We start from the raw sequence: 15,257 nt of genomic DNA, 5'->3' as shown, positions 1-15,257 counted from the left end.
TCTAAATCTCTTAGTCTTTCCTTGTATTCTAAAAGCTACCTGTTATGTTTCCAATAAATGTCCTTTCTGCTTACAATAGAGAAGAAAGGTTAGGAATTTTAAAAATAAATGTAAAGATCCAAGTGATCCACATACTGATTAGCTGATCAATTATATTTTATATTCTACACTTCATAAATGAACAGCCAAACTTTTACCCACAGTGAAAGTCAAACTCTGCTGGAAAACATGTCTGCACGTAAATGTGAAAGTGACCAGATAAGAAAGGTCAATAAAAACAGACTTGCATCACTCATTTGAATGGAAGCAAAGGCATTTGATGAGCTCCCAGTCCGTCCTCCGGGATGGGAGGAATCGAAGACAACCTGTCTTGAAAATAAGGTACACCTGAAACTAACATAACACTGTATGTTAACTATTCTGGAATTAAAATTAAAAACTTAATAGACAAAAATGCAGCAGGGACACAGGCACAGCAAGGGAGATACTAGGATTAAAGTCTCTGTGGGAGAAGTTAGTCATTGTAAATTGACTAGTTCAATCTCCTGTACTCTAAAGGAAGACAGGAAGCAAGGAGGCCCCACACATATAGCCACCCAAAGAGGTGCAATGCTGCACGCTTTAAGATCTCTTTGGTTTAAGAATTCAGGTTCATTCATATTCCCTCTCTTTATAACAAGTGAGGGTTTAATGGGCATTTAATCACTTGCTGTGAACTTCCAGTAATTTATTTCATGATAAATAAATAAATAAACAAATAAATAAATAAATGCCATAGAGACATCTCTAAGAGCCCAAGCCATGACATTTATTTTGACAGGGCCTATTGATTCAGTTTGTGAGTGTGTGAGTTGCATGGGAGCAACAATTTTTTTTCTCAAGATGAATACTCAGAAAAGTGGCATAAATGCATTCAGGCTTTGAGAACCCCAAGCAGAATTCTTACAGACTAATGAAGATACCTGAGGAAATGGTGGGCATGCAGATTTTTAAGAAGTTTTCAGATGTGAGAAAAATGTCACCTAAGATATTAAAACACTTTTGGAAGCAAATCTTTCGACCTCCACCTCTGAAACATATCCCAAATCTGTCTATTCTCTTCACCTTCCAAGCCCTTTCTGCTTTTACCTGGATTAGTGGCAACTGGTTAACCCGATTTCAGTTTCATTTGCAAAAATCCATTTGTCACAGAGAAACCAGAATGATGTTTTAAAAATGTGTATCAGATTGTGTCGCTTCCCTGTTTATAACATTCAGATGGCTTCTCAATACATTTGGAACAAAATCTAAATTTCTAACCAGGACCTTTAATGCCCCAAACCATCTGGTCTGTATTTAACTCCCCAACTCAGCCCTTACCCTTCTTCTCTGTACTAACTCTCTTCCAACCACACCGGGCTTCTTTATGTTCCTTGATTACACAGAGCTCCTGCAAGAAGGCCTTCACACATGCTGTTCCCACTGAATAATCTTCCTCATGCCCTCAGGTAGCGGATTCCTACTAATGAATGAGAACTCAGCTCAAATATTTGTTCCCATGGTAGCTTTTCCTGACCATCCAATGTAAAGTATTCCCTACCATACGATGGTTTTACTGCCATCATAGCACCTATCACTATCTGAGACTGACCTTTTTCTTTGTTTACTTATGTATTGTCTGTTGCCCCACTAGAATTAAGGTCTTCAAGACTCCTGTTCTTGAAGACTTTAATTCCTATCTGTTTTAATTATCACTCTATCTCCAGTATCTACAACAGTGTTTGGCACATAGTAGATATTCACTAATTGTATATTTTATGAATTGGTAAATAAATGAAAAGCAAAAATAAGAACAAACCCCAGTTGCATGTATCATCACTGACAGTCCACTGGATGTAGGATTAGGATTAACCTAGCTGCAACCTCCTATGAAGATTGATTGCTCCTGACCCCTAGTGGTAAATCACTAATACATTTAACAGATTATCCAAAAATCACATCTTCTAATGCATACCTTAAGGCTGGCCCAGTATTTTTCATCAAGTGCAAGTACTGGCTTATAATTAAATATCCGAGCTAAAAGAGATCTTAAGTATATAACTGAAATGTAACATTAACAACAGCAATAATAATAGCCAACATTTACTGAGTGTATACCATGTCTTAGTCACTCTTCCAAATGCTTTGTATGTTTCACCATATCTAAATCTCATCACAACTCCACAATTTAGGTACTAATGTTATGCTCCTTTAGAGATGAGAAAACCAATTTAGCAACTTGTCCTTGGCCACACAGCTAATAAGAGTCAGAACACAGCTAGTATATGTGTAACATTCAATCTACAAAGTCACCATTCCACCTGGACAGCAGAAATCATATACAACCCACATATTCCTTTTTTTTTGATCCATAATGTGGCAGTGCTCCAGGCAGGGCATTCCAGAAGAGTGGTATTGGTACCCAGAGAAAATCTCAGCCATTCTAATCTTAGAAACGATCTATCACAACCTTCTTGTTGTACAGATAAAGAATAAATGTCCAACAAAGTTGAGTAATTTTTCTGAGGTCACACAGAGTCAGGACTGGAACCTAATGAGTCACTCTACTCTTTACAAAGCACTTCCAGTAGTCATTAGGGAATGGTAAACATCAGAGCACGTGTATTGATTTGGGGGGCTAGCGTCACACCTAATGTGAAAAAATGGCTGTGACCTGGTATAGTGTGCTGTTCTACTAAAGGTGCCTGGAATCCTCCTAGCCACTGTTTCTAAACAGACCAGATATCTCAGACTCAAATGACTTTGTCTTGTTTTGATTAGTACAGAGGAAAATAGCACCACTGAGTAAAGCATACAAATATTTACTGAACACTACATGCCCAGCGCCCTACTAGGTGGTGGTATGAGCTCAGATGAAAGCAGGTGAGATGAAAATTGGTCCCTGATCTCCTGCAAGGCAAAGCAGAATGGTTTTCTCCTGCCAAGCAGAGAAGATAAATGCAGTGAACAGGAAGTGGGGATATTATCCTTCCAGGAACTGGTAATGGCCTTCAGAAGCGTAGGCAGCTGTGCATAAGCTTTCCAGATGAATTGTTTAAAAACTACTTTGGGTGTATATTCTTTTCCTCATTTGTTCCTTTATTTGCAATTCTCCTGTTACCTTTGGAAATCATTAAGAGAAAGGAGCAAATCAAAGTGGGCAGGCTCTGTTTGAGTCCAGCTACCAAATCAGTAAGATGAGCATAAATGCATTTGGGGTAGAGCGTGTATGGTACAGAGGGCAACAATTGCTTTTTTTCTCCTCACATCATCCAGTGTAACCCACTCCTACCTGCCAAGGCCCTAGGTTGTAACCACTGATGGATTCTGGGAGTCTGATTTGTAACATTGGCTGATTCCATTCTGCAAAAGAGAATTAAATATCTGCTAAAGCTCTAGAGACCAGGAAGCTTTTCTGCTTACCTGGTGCTTTATCTTCAAAAGTAACTGTAGAGGAAAATCTTGGCCTAATTTACTGGAACCATAACAAATATTTATTGGATGAATGCATAGGTCAGTTGTGCCTTCTTAAAAATCACTATTAAACCAAAAGGCCTGTGTATGGTATCTATGCAGAAACCTCTGAATGCTAAAAATAATTCTTGCAAACAATTCCCTCCGTAGCAAATGGCCACATAGCTGTAGAATACCAGATTAATATAAGTTCCCAACTAAGTTGATCTCTCTATGCGTTTATAACAGAAGAGAGTAAAATGAAACCAGAAAAAAAGAAAGTTCTGCAACTATCGGACTCCAATAAAGAGAAAAAAAAAATGCCGGATGGACTCATTAAACAAAGAAACAAACACAAACACCAAACCTGAATAGGCCTATTATCCAAATATATAGCACTTTGCCAAGTTTGCCTGAGTAGCTCTTTGCCTTATCCCTGCCAGGGATTCTAACCCATAGCAGCATGAGTTATAAGGCAGGGAGGAGGAGGAGGACAAAGCTGATTATCATTCCTTGGTAATGTGGAAAACCCAAACTCAAAGTCCAGACTGTCTGTGGTTCTTAAACAGGAGACACTTGTGTTAGGTGCCATGACTACCCACTATCTTCTTAAGCCTGAGAACTTCTCATTCAACAAGCATTTTCTGAACACCTACTGAGTACCAGGCACTGCACTGGGCACCTGAGGATACAGAAGTGAATTAAGTCATGGCATTTGTCCTTGAAGAACTCAAAATCCAATAAAAGAGCAGGACCTAAAAACAAGTACTTACAATATAATACATTGGGATAAATGCATTGAAGAAATAGGTTCTGCTAATATAAGATGTTTTGGGGAATGTAGGCTAAAAAGCTGCTAATTCTGCAGGCTGAGCATATTTACTTTTGTATGTGGTAGAAAGATTTTGGAATCTTTCACAAGAAAAACATTTCTGTATCAAAATTCTTAATATAATTAATAGTAATAAGGATACTGGTAGTTACTATTTTATTATTATTGACTTGTATTGATGACCAAACACTATGTTAATGGCTAAACTCTTACATTTTTCCAATGAGGAAATTGAGGCTCAGAATTTAATATGTCCTTAACATAGAAAGTGCCTTTAAAATGAGGTTCTTCAGAAGAACTCAAACACTTAAAACTTGCAAAAGGAATTCATTTCTGCCATCATCACGAAAAAGGAGACATGAGACAAAGAGGACAGGAACAAAGTACTATAGGAGTTTACTGCTGCTGACCCAGGGAGCATAAAAAGAATCTGAGGAAGGGTCAGGGATTACCATCAGTCCTAACTCCAGCCAGTCTGAAGTTATTGGACAAACTTATTACATGTATCCCAACTGCTACTCCCAGAAACAGTCTAAAGAGAAGAAGACAGGCAGAAATGGAAAAAAGAGGTGTAAAGGGTAGACAGATTCTATCACCTGGGATGATCTGATTCCTCAAAGCTGTGAGATTGCATGCCTGGCTCTTCCTCTCAGCTAAACCAGTCAGTGTCATAGGTTGACCAATTACACCACCAGTTGGTTCATCAATGTAGGAGTGGGATGTGGTTGCTAAATAAGCAAAGATGCCCTTGGTTAGCCATCTCGAGATCTAATATGTTAGATAAAGGGGAGGTGCATTCAAGAAACTTCTGAGAAAGCAAAACTGAGATTTCCTACATCTTGTCCATTCTCTCTCCAAACTTGGATTCCCTGGGAGGCATCTTTGACTGTAACCATAGTGCTCTGCCATTTTGACATTGTAATATTATTTTCTATGATTCAGGATAAGTTACATTTTTAGTTACATGTTAAAGAAATCATTTTTTTTCAACGTTTATTTACTTTTGGGACAGAGAGAGACAGAGCATGAACAGGGGAGGGGCAGAGAGAAAGGGAGACACAGAATCGGAAACAGGGTCCAGGCTCTGAGCCATCAGCCCAGGGCCTGACGCGGGGCTCGAACTCATGGACCGCGAGATCATGACCTGGCTGAAGTTGGACGCTTAACCGACTGCGCCACCCAGGCGCCCCAAGAAATCATTTTTAAAACTCCATGCAGATAATAACATCAACGAATGTTCCAAGGAGCAGTATGAAAGTAGTGGATTCAGAATGGCCCCAGGAGGCAGAAACCCGTTTGCTATTATCTATCTCTGTGAGCTTGATAGTTGCTTTGATTCTTCTTTTCTCTTAATAGCCTCAATTGTGAAATGTGGGTTTTGGACTAGGGTAATGTTCCCCAGATACAAGGAAGCCATCCATACATGGGTCATTCAAGAGAACTTACCAAGCTATACACCCGGATATGTGGGAGTGAGTTCCAACATCCCATATATTTTAAAGTCCCACAAAAGGTGGGATGTTTGGAATACCATAGTTCTTTCACCTCATGTTCCACCTTTGTCAAACAATGGTTCAATGAGGTTAATGAGCATGAAGAAGAACCTAGTTAAAAATAGCTCAATTCGCATTTTGCAAAGCGTTAAGCCTGCCTTAAAGCACAGTTTTCTAAAAGAGCAACAAATAACTTAGGTAGATTTGATGATCTTACTACCAAAGAAAACTATCTTCCCTTAATTACAAATTCCCTAATAAATTGCATGCATGATACTTAGCTATTTTTTTCATTTTAAATGAGGTGTTAATAGGTAAAATATTATGTTTTTGGTCATGGCCAAAACAAAAGGCAAAGCCAGCAACTGAGAACAAGGCAATTGTGCTGCAGCTTATAATGAAGACAGAGTTTTATAAAGCCAACGGCAAGCCCAACCAATGAAGCAGGTGCCTTGATCAGCAAGCACAGTTAAGAAAGAAAATTGAATTCTTTGAAAACAATTTGGAAAGGAACTTGGAAACCATATCCAAACAATGCTCTGGGGCTGACATTTCAAAAATGTATTTGCTCTTTATTCTAATCACTTTGGTACTTTCATCAAAGCGAAGACATGACATATGGAACAGAAGATATGCAGTGAGATGAAGGAGTAGTCAGAGGCAAATGGTTGGAAAAGGCCCAGAGATTACAATCTGGCTCACCTTACACATCCAATCTCAGCTCCCTAAAGACGCCTAAGAGCTGTCATTTATGGAGAGCCTGTGGTAGAACAAGCTCTGTATAGCTTTCCACAATCCTCAAAAGAACTCTAAGCAGACTGATGCCCAGAAAGATTAACTATTTTACGCAAGGTCTTGAACATACTAAGAGACAGAGCTGAGATTCGAACTCAGTTCAAACTTCCTGCTACTTCCGAATTCAATTCCCTTCTGACCATTATTCTAATACTATTTCTGCCCTGTCAAAACCCAAGCACACAGACAAACATTAGTGTGTTGTCTTCTCGGCATGTTTCAGGGATTTACAGATGCAACTTCCCTGGAACAGTTAAACACCAATAAGGAATTGTTATTGAAGGATTGCTCTTTCCCTCCTGTTTTTATTACTCTTCTTACTGCTTATTTTTTTCTAATATCCAATACAGCTGCCGTGTTATCTCATTGTCTATTCCTTATGAGACATGCAGTCATGGTGGAAAATAAGCCAAGAACATAATCCTTTCTTAAAACCTATCTTGTCCACAGACTTTCAGTATTAAAACCTATTGTACTTACACACACAGTCAACCAATTAAAACTATCTGCAATAAGCTACTTATGTATGAAATGGTCTTTGTACACTGAAACCACAAAGAGCTGATAATGAGTTATTTTACATCTAGGGCAAACTCATCATGTATTGCTGAATGGCCCAGGCTGGAACCTACAGTGGCTGGAAGCAGAAAGCTAATGAAAGGTGATGGACTGAACAGATTACTTTTGTTTTTATGTCAATGATTTCTTTTCCAGGGTGGAAGTAAACAAAACACATTGATCACATCATTGCCCTCACATGATATGAATGAAAACTGGGGAAAAAATGCAAAGTATCAATCAATTAAGAACTAGGGGTGCCTTGGTGACTGAGGTGGTTAAGCATCCAACTCTTGATTTTGATTCAGGTCATGATCTCACAGTTCATGAGATAGAGCCCTGCATGGGGATCTGCACTGACAGCACAGAGCCTTCTTGGGATTCTCTCTCTCCCTCTCCATCTGCCCCTCCCCCAATTGTGCTCTCTCTCTCTCTCTCTCTCTCTCTCTCTCTCTCAAAATTAATAAACATTAAAAAAAAAAGAATATGGAATCAGTCACTGAAGCTTGGACCTCACTATCAGAGCATATGAGCCTACTGTATATACGTTTCCTGCCCCCAGGAGATGAATCCTGCTTTTCTGGACCACCCACCTCCATTGCACCTCATTTCCCTTCTCCCCTCCCCTTGCTGGCCTCCACCCTACCCTTCATCCTCCCCTGAGATTAGCCCCCAGGTAGAGGGGGAGGTGGTGGTAAAATTAACACTGGAGGGTCCTACAGAGGAGGAGTTAGAGCTAGCTGTAGGCATCTCAAATGCTATTTTCTTAGGAGTATGCCTTGGCCTTGCTCTGCCCGGCACAGGGTTTCTGAGGGCTCTCCCTCAATGATCCCTTCCCACTCACATCCGTGGGGCTTCTCCAGAGTCTGAGTGGAAGGGCCTTGGGGGCCTTTGCCTGCCTTGGAATCAAAGCCTTTTCCACAAGGTTTGGCTCTGATGCCACATGCATCCTGGAGGCCACCAAGAAGAGCAGCCAGGGCGCACTGCCTCCTCCCTGGCAAGGCTGCAGAACCTGCAGACCCTAGAAGCCTGCACCCCACCAGTCTCTGATGCCAGTTCTTTTTATTTCCATGAAACTACTTAATGAGATTCTTCATGCATAAAATTAATTTTTGCCCTCTTCTATCAGCTTTTACCACTAAAGGATTTACTTACAATTTTGTCAGATTTTATTTATACGTGCAATAAAGGGGACCCGAATCATAATGAAGGCTTTTATGGGTAATGATGGGAGATACAAAAGGAAGCTGAGAGCGGGCAGACATCCAGGCCCCCTTTAGATGCCAGGATGCATTATGCAGGAGATACCCCCCGCAGAAATGCACACGAGGCCCTGCCTTCCCAGAGCGATACCTCAAGTCAGATCCTAATTTGTTGCTGGGGGAGAGAAGGAGGAGCAGGGCTATTAATAAACAGTGTAAATAATCAGGCTTTATGGGAGTTTGGTTGTTTTCTTACACACTGGGTTTGCTCTCAACCCTTTCACAGATCTGTCCTGCACGAATGCTTTGTAGCCAGTGGGTTGCTGCACTGACTGTCCCCTGGGAAGCTGTCTGGAGCTGGAATGGGGCAAAGAGGAACAAATGCTGCTTGGTAATAAGGGCCCTTGCTTACTGAGTGTCCCCTAAGGCCAAGCTTTATGCCAGGCAGTGTACTGACATGATGTCATCTAATCTTCAAAACAGCTGGTAGGGTAGCTATTATCATTCATACTTTAACGACAAGGAAACTAAGGCCCAGAGAGGTTCCATAGCTGCCTAAGGTTACGTACCATTTTTTGCACAGTTCACCACCACCACTACCACCAGCAGTCACTCTTTTCCCCACTCCATTCTAAGCTATGAGCCCTCCCCTCCAGGCTAAAGTGTTCAGTCAGTCAACTGTGTTTAGAATAAACACTAGAATGGGCACAAGAAACCTGCCTTCCAATTTTATTTCAATCTTTATTACCAAATGCTGTGTGAGCTTGCACAAATAACTTCACATCTCTGGCTACCTCAAGAGAGGCTACCAGTCCTCTCTTGAAAAATAAGATTATGATGTCAAGAAGCCTGTTCAGTTCTGGCATTTTTATCCTGTGACACTGTCTCCACATAGTAACAACAAAGTGTGTGCAAAGTGTTAACTCACAGACAGAAACTGAACTCATTTTTCAGAGCTAAAACACTTGGAGTTATGTCACTGCACAGCCAATGTTGGGATTGTCTCTGGATTTCCAAAGCTGCATGGGACTGCCAAGCTGTTGTGAAGCATTAGAGACATTTTTCTTACTCATCCTGCTCTTGCCAGCACTGAAGATGAAGAATCACATAGATCAAAATGAAAGTTGCAGGGCACCTGGGTGGCTCAGTCGGTTAAGTACCTGACTTCAGCTCAGGTCATGATCTCATGGTTTGTGAGTCTGAACCCTGCATCAGGCTCACTGGGCTCTGTGCTGACAACTCAGAGCCTGGAGCCTGCTTCAGATTCTGTGTCTTCATCTCTCTCTGCCTCTCCCTGACTTGCGTGCGCGCGCGCGCACACACGCACACACACACACACTCTCTCTCTCTCTCTCTCAAAAATAAATAAACATTTTAAAAAATGAAAGTTGCATAAGGTTGCCAAAGCAGACAGTTGGAAAAGAAGAGCACAGTGGTACAGTTCAGTCTCTTCCATGAAGAGAACCTTGCAATGGAGCCCCAGAGGCTAAATGGAGACTTATCTTCAGGAAAACCTGACCCTGTCTGCAACTCACATTTCCAAACAAGCAAAAGATGTCACTAGCCACTTGAATCAACAGGGAGGAACTTCTGTAACATAGTATGGCCTTTGTCCTCTGCCATGGGTTCTGTGTCTGTAAACCTGCAACACAAGAACCAGACCCACAAACTTCTATCCATTCCACACATATGGAAATGCTACTGTGCTCCAAGCTCATGCTGGGTATCAAGGATAAAAAGGAAAGGAAACCTCCCTTGAATGTTCTCACAGTCTAGTGGAAAAATAAATAATTTCAGTGTAAGATGATAAAGACTATGGTAAACTGAGTTTAAGGATAGTTCACCTAGCTAAACAGGAGTGGACTATAGGTGAAGGTATTTATTGGAGTTAAGGGAGGAAGAAATAACTAATTCCAAGGATTACAGTTGTTTGAGCTGAACCTTGAAAGATGAGTAGAAATTGGTCAGGCAGGTGTGTAAGGGGAAGGTGTTCCAACAGACAGAACAGTAGATGACTCTTCATTAATTACTCCATGCCTGATGGGAGAAAGCTTTTTTGTAAATGTTTATTTTTAAGAGAGAGAGAGAGAGAGAGAGAGAGAGAGAGAGAGAGAGAGAGAGAGAGAGAGACCATGAGTAGGGGAGGGGTGGAGAGAGAGCGGGACAGTGGATTTAAAGTGGGCTCTGTACTGACAGCAGCAAGCCCAGCACAGGGCTTGAACCCACGAACCATGAGATCATGGCCTGAGGCGAAGTCAGATGCTCAATTGACTGAGCCACCCAGGCGCCCTGTTGGGAGAAAGTATTTAGAGTCAGGACATTTCCTCAGAATGTTTTCCAGGAATCACAGTATGGGTTGTTTAGGTCTCCAATATATGTAGCTTTCCTCTTCCCAAAGGTGGCTCTTCCTTTCTTTCCTATGATCTGACTGTGAAATTTCTTTCTAGCAGTCTCACTGTGAATACTCTTTAATAAGAAAGGACCTGGAAATGCTTAATAAAGAGGAACAAAGGATGGGAGATAGGGAAGAAACTGAGATCCAGCAATTGTCAGCCACACCCAGACGCTCCACGGAGTAAAGTACCTGGCCCAGTAAAGCTAAACACCATTCCTGAAAGAAAGACTTAAGGGTAGGAAAAACAGAGAAGTAGCCTACCAAGGCAGCAACATTCTCTAAGCAACTCAGCCCAGACAATGAATTAGCAGTGAAAATAGAAAGTGTAAGGAGTATAGAAAAGGCATCTTTGCTCTTTAACAAGCATTGTTAAGATGCTCTTTGCATCTTAACAATCTTTGAATTGTTAAGAAATAAACAAGGGTAAACGACCAAAAATCAGTTTCCAAGAGCTAATGGCTAGGCATGAATGGAAACCAAGAAAGCGAAGTGTTTTCCATGTATCATGCTGAGGAGAGGAAGAAACTGAGCATGACTTAAGCATCCCTCTCATTGATCCTGTGCCAAACTGGAGGTGGCTCCAGAGGTGGAGGAGATGGAAGGAGGTGTCTGGCTTTCTCCTTTTATGTTCATGCCCAGCTACAAAAGGTGAAGTCATCAGATGGGGGGAGAGTAAGAGAGTAAGGAGGTGCAGTTGAGTGTATCGAGTAGCAATCAATACCATAAAGTTGGAGGAAGTGTCTAATAGCACCAATGACAAACAGCATCTTTATTTTTCCCTCCATGAACTATCTTATTACAAGAATAGAAGCAGAGGTGATGAAATGAGGGGGGGTGTCATGTAAAAGAGAGATTTAATGGAAATGAGAATAACAAAGCATTGAGCAATTTCTTGTAACTCACATGCAGAGAGAAAATGTTTTCATGGAAGAAAGCCAGAGGTGGGCCTCATGGGAAGTATTGTGTGCTTTTCTTTTGCAATTCCATTATGACTTTAATAGTTTTTTTCTGATTACTACTGTGATGGAGGTCCTTTGTATAATATTTCGAAAGTACACAAAAGCACACAAAAGAAAATAAAAATCACTCACTATCTTAAGGAAAAGCATATTAATATTTTAACTCCTACAGATCAAAGAATTTTTTAAAAGAAAAACAGAAGAGGAGGCAGACACTTATGGAACTTTGAACTCTAAATTATATGGAAAAAAATTTAGTGACATAAAGCATTATCTCTGCTAATGAATATGTACGGAAACATATCAATTCTCATTGGAAAGTTGCTAAAAGTAAAAATAATTGAGGTGAAAGTATTTTGATATGACGTTCAAATCAAAATGTTGACACAGCTTTATGAAAAAGTGTTACACACAAGGGAGGTCCCTACCACATCCCATCCCTGTGTCTCACTCTTTCCTTTATTCCACCCATTAAATAAATAAAGAATATTTATTCTTTCCCTTTGGGAAAGCCCATTAGTTATAGTTAATAACACTAACCTGATAAGGCTCAGGGACAGAGTGAATATCAAGGAAGAAGTGAGGACCAAGAGTTTTAGGCCAGATCAAGGTTAGATGAATATTCTTCTCTGCACTCACCCCCAATCCTTGTACATATAGAAATAAGCAGAGCAAGGAAAGTTCCCTTTTTGAGTCTTCATAGGACAGATTCTTTGTTGTTGGCTTCCACCCTCCCCTCTTACACTCAAGCTGAGGTTGTGATGGCCTGTTGATAAGATAGGCTACTTCTTTCTCTTGCCACCAAAGGTTCTCATCTGACAACACTGACTTTTTTTTTTTTTTTTTTTTTTTTTTTTTTTTTTTTTTTTTTTTTTTACACCTAGCTGTGATCCAGGCAACTCCTCACCCTACCCATTATAATAGGCTGGCAACTGTGTCAAGCCTAGCCCAGATCTGGGCCCTGGATTGCTCATGGGAAACTCAGAGAAATATCGCCATTGCTTTCCCCCTTTGGCTGCCACAAGTTCTAACCAGATAAACTTCTATCACACTGCATGTTCTCAGATTTCCTGGTAGCAGTATTATCGATGAAGGAGTAGGAAGACACAGTGACACTAGAGTTTCCACAGAAAGGTAAGTATGGTTGTTCCTAGGACAGAGACCTGTTGTCGTTATTCCATCACCCAAAGATTATTGTTTGTAATATAGGTTCACTGGTATGAAGCTTGTAAGGGAAACCCAACAATGTAACATCAAAAGGCTACCAAGATGTTAAATTATCCTTTCTGAGAGCACCATTTTTACAAATTTCTAGGTAAATGCATCATCCTATCACATAGTAAAATCAGACCAACATTTTTTCAATTCTTTGTCAAAGTGGGGGTAAATTTTATCTATTCAGGATTGACAAAGGGATCTCTGGTTAAATGATACATACATTGTTATAAGTTATTAATTATATAACAATTATATTGTATAGTTATACATGTGCGTACATGCTGAAAGTCAGTTACCCTGATTTCTCAAGAATTTAATAGCTCACTGTGCTGATGTATGCATCTCACTCCATCTGTTAATTTGTTAATTAATCCATTTATTCATACATAACCACCTATTAATTTATTCAAAATGTATTTACTGATCATATAACATGGCTCATACTACCCTAATTACCAAAATTTATAAGGAAGATTCCTTTAGTTTTAAAAGATGATTTATTTATTTGTTTGTTTGTTATTTATTTAGAGAGAGCATAAGCAAGGGAGGGGCAGAGAGACAGAGAGAGAAAATTCCAAGCAGGTTCCGTGCTGTCAGCACAGAGCCTAACATGGGGCTCAAACCCCACACTGTGAGATCTTGACCTAAGCTGAAATCAACCAAGCTGACACTCAACTGACTGAGAGACCCAGGCACCCCTAAAATTAATAAATTAATTTTAAATTTATGTATCTAAATTCAGGTTAACATATAGTGTAGTACTGGTTTCAGGAGTAGAACCCAGTGATTCATCACTTACATATAACACCCAGTGCTCATCCCAATAAGTGCCCTCCTTAATGTTTATCACCCATTTAGCCCATCCCCCTACCCACCTCCCCTCTGTATTTAAGAGTCTGTTATGGTTTGCTTCCCTCTCTGTTTTTATTTATTTTTCTTTCCCTTCCCCTATGTTCATCTGTTACATTTCTTTTTTTTTAATATGAAATTTATTGTCAAATTGATTTCCATACAACACCCAGTGCTCATCCCAACAGGTGCCCTCCTCAATACCCATCACCCACCCTGTCCTCCCTCCCATCCCCCACCAACCTTCAGTTGTTCTCAGTTTTTAAGTGTCTCAGTTTTTAAGTGTTCTCAGTTTTTAAGAGTTTCTTATGGTTTAGCTCATTTCTTGAATTCCACATATGAGTGAAATCATGTTATTTGTCCTTCTCTGCCTGATTTATTTCGCTTAGCATAATACATTCTAGTTCCATCCATGTTGTTGTAAATGGCAAGATTTCATTCTTTTTGATCACTGAGTAGTGTTCCATTATATACATATATACATATTGATGTGTGTATATACATATATATGTGTGTATATGTATGCATATATACATATACATATGCATGCCATGTCTTCTTTATCCATTCATCAGTCAGTGGACATTTGGGCTCTTTCCATAATTTGGCTGTTGCTGATAGTGCTGCTATAAACATGGGGGTGCATGTGCCCCTTCAAATCAGCACTTTTGTATCTTTTGGATAAATAGCTAGTAGTACAGTTGCTAGGTTGTACAGTAGTTCTATTTTTAATTTTTTGAGGAAACTATGTATCGTCTTCCAGAGGAGCTGCACCAATTTGAATTTCCACCAAGAGTGCAAAAGGATTTCCCTTTCTCCGCATCCTTGCCAGCATTTGCTGTTTCCTGAGCTATTCTTTTTAGACATTCTTATAGGGGTGAGGTGGTATCTCATTGTGGTTTTGATTTGTATTTCACTGATAATGCGTGATGTGGAGCATCTTTGGATATAAAATCAACATACAGAAATTGGCTGCATTTCCATACACCAATAACAAAGCAGCAGAAAGAGAAATCAAGGAATTGATCCTATTTACAACTGCACCAAAAACCATAAGATACCTAGGAATAAACCTAATCAAAGAGGTAAAAGATCTGTACTCTGAAAACTATAGAAAGTTTATGAAAGAAATTTAAGAAGACACAAAGAAATGGAAAAACATTCCATGCTCATGGATTGGAAGAACAAACATTGTTAAAAAAAAATCAATACTACCCAAAGCAATCTACACATTCAATGCAATCCCTATTAAAATAACACCACCATTCTTCACAGAGCTGGAACAAAAAAATCCTAAAATTTGTATGGAAACAGAAAAGACCCCAAATAGCCAAAGTAATGTTGAAAAAGAAAGGCAAAACTGGAGGCATCACAGTTCCAGACTTTAAGCTATATTACAATATAAAATTTATTTAAAAATTTTTTTATGTTTTTATTTATTTTTGAGACAGAGAGAGATAGAGCATGAGCAGGGGAGGGGCAGAG

Source organism: Felis catus, chromosome A1, assembly GCF_018350175.1.
Source record: "Felis catus isolate Fca126 chromosome A1, F.catus_Fca126_mat1.0, whole genome shotgun sequence".
In the NCBI taxonomy this organism is placed as follows: Eukaryota; Metazoa; Chordata; class Mammalia; order Carnivora; family Felidae; genus Felis; species Felis catus.
The sequence above is the reverse complement of the archived record's forward strand: the minus strand, read 5'-3'. Positions refer to the sequence as shown.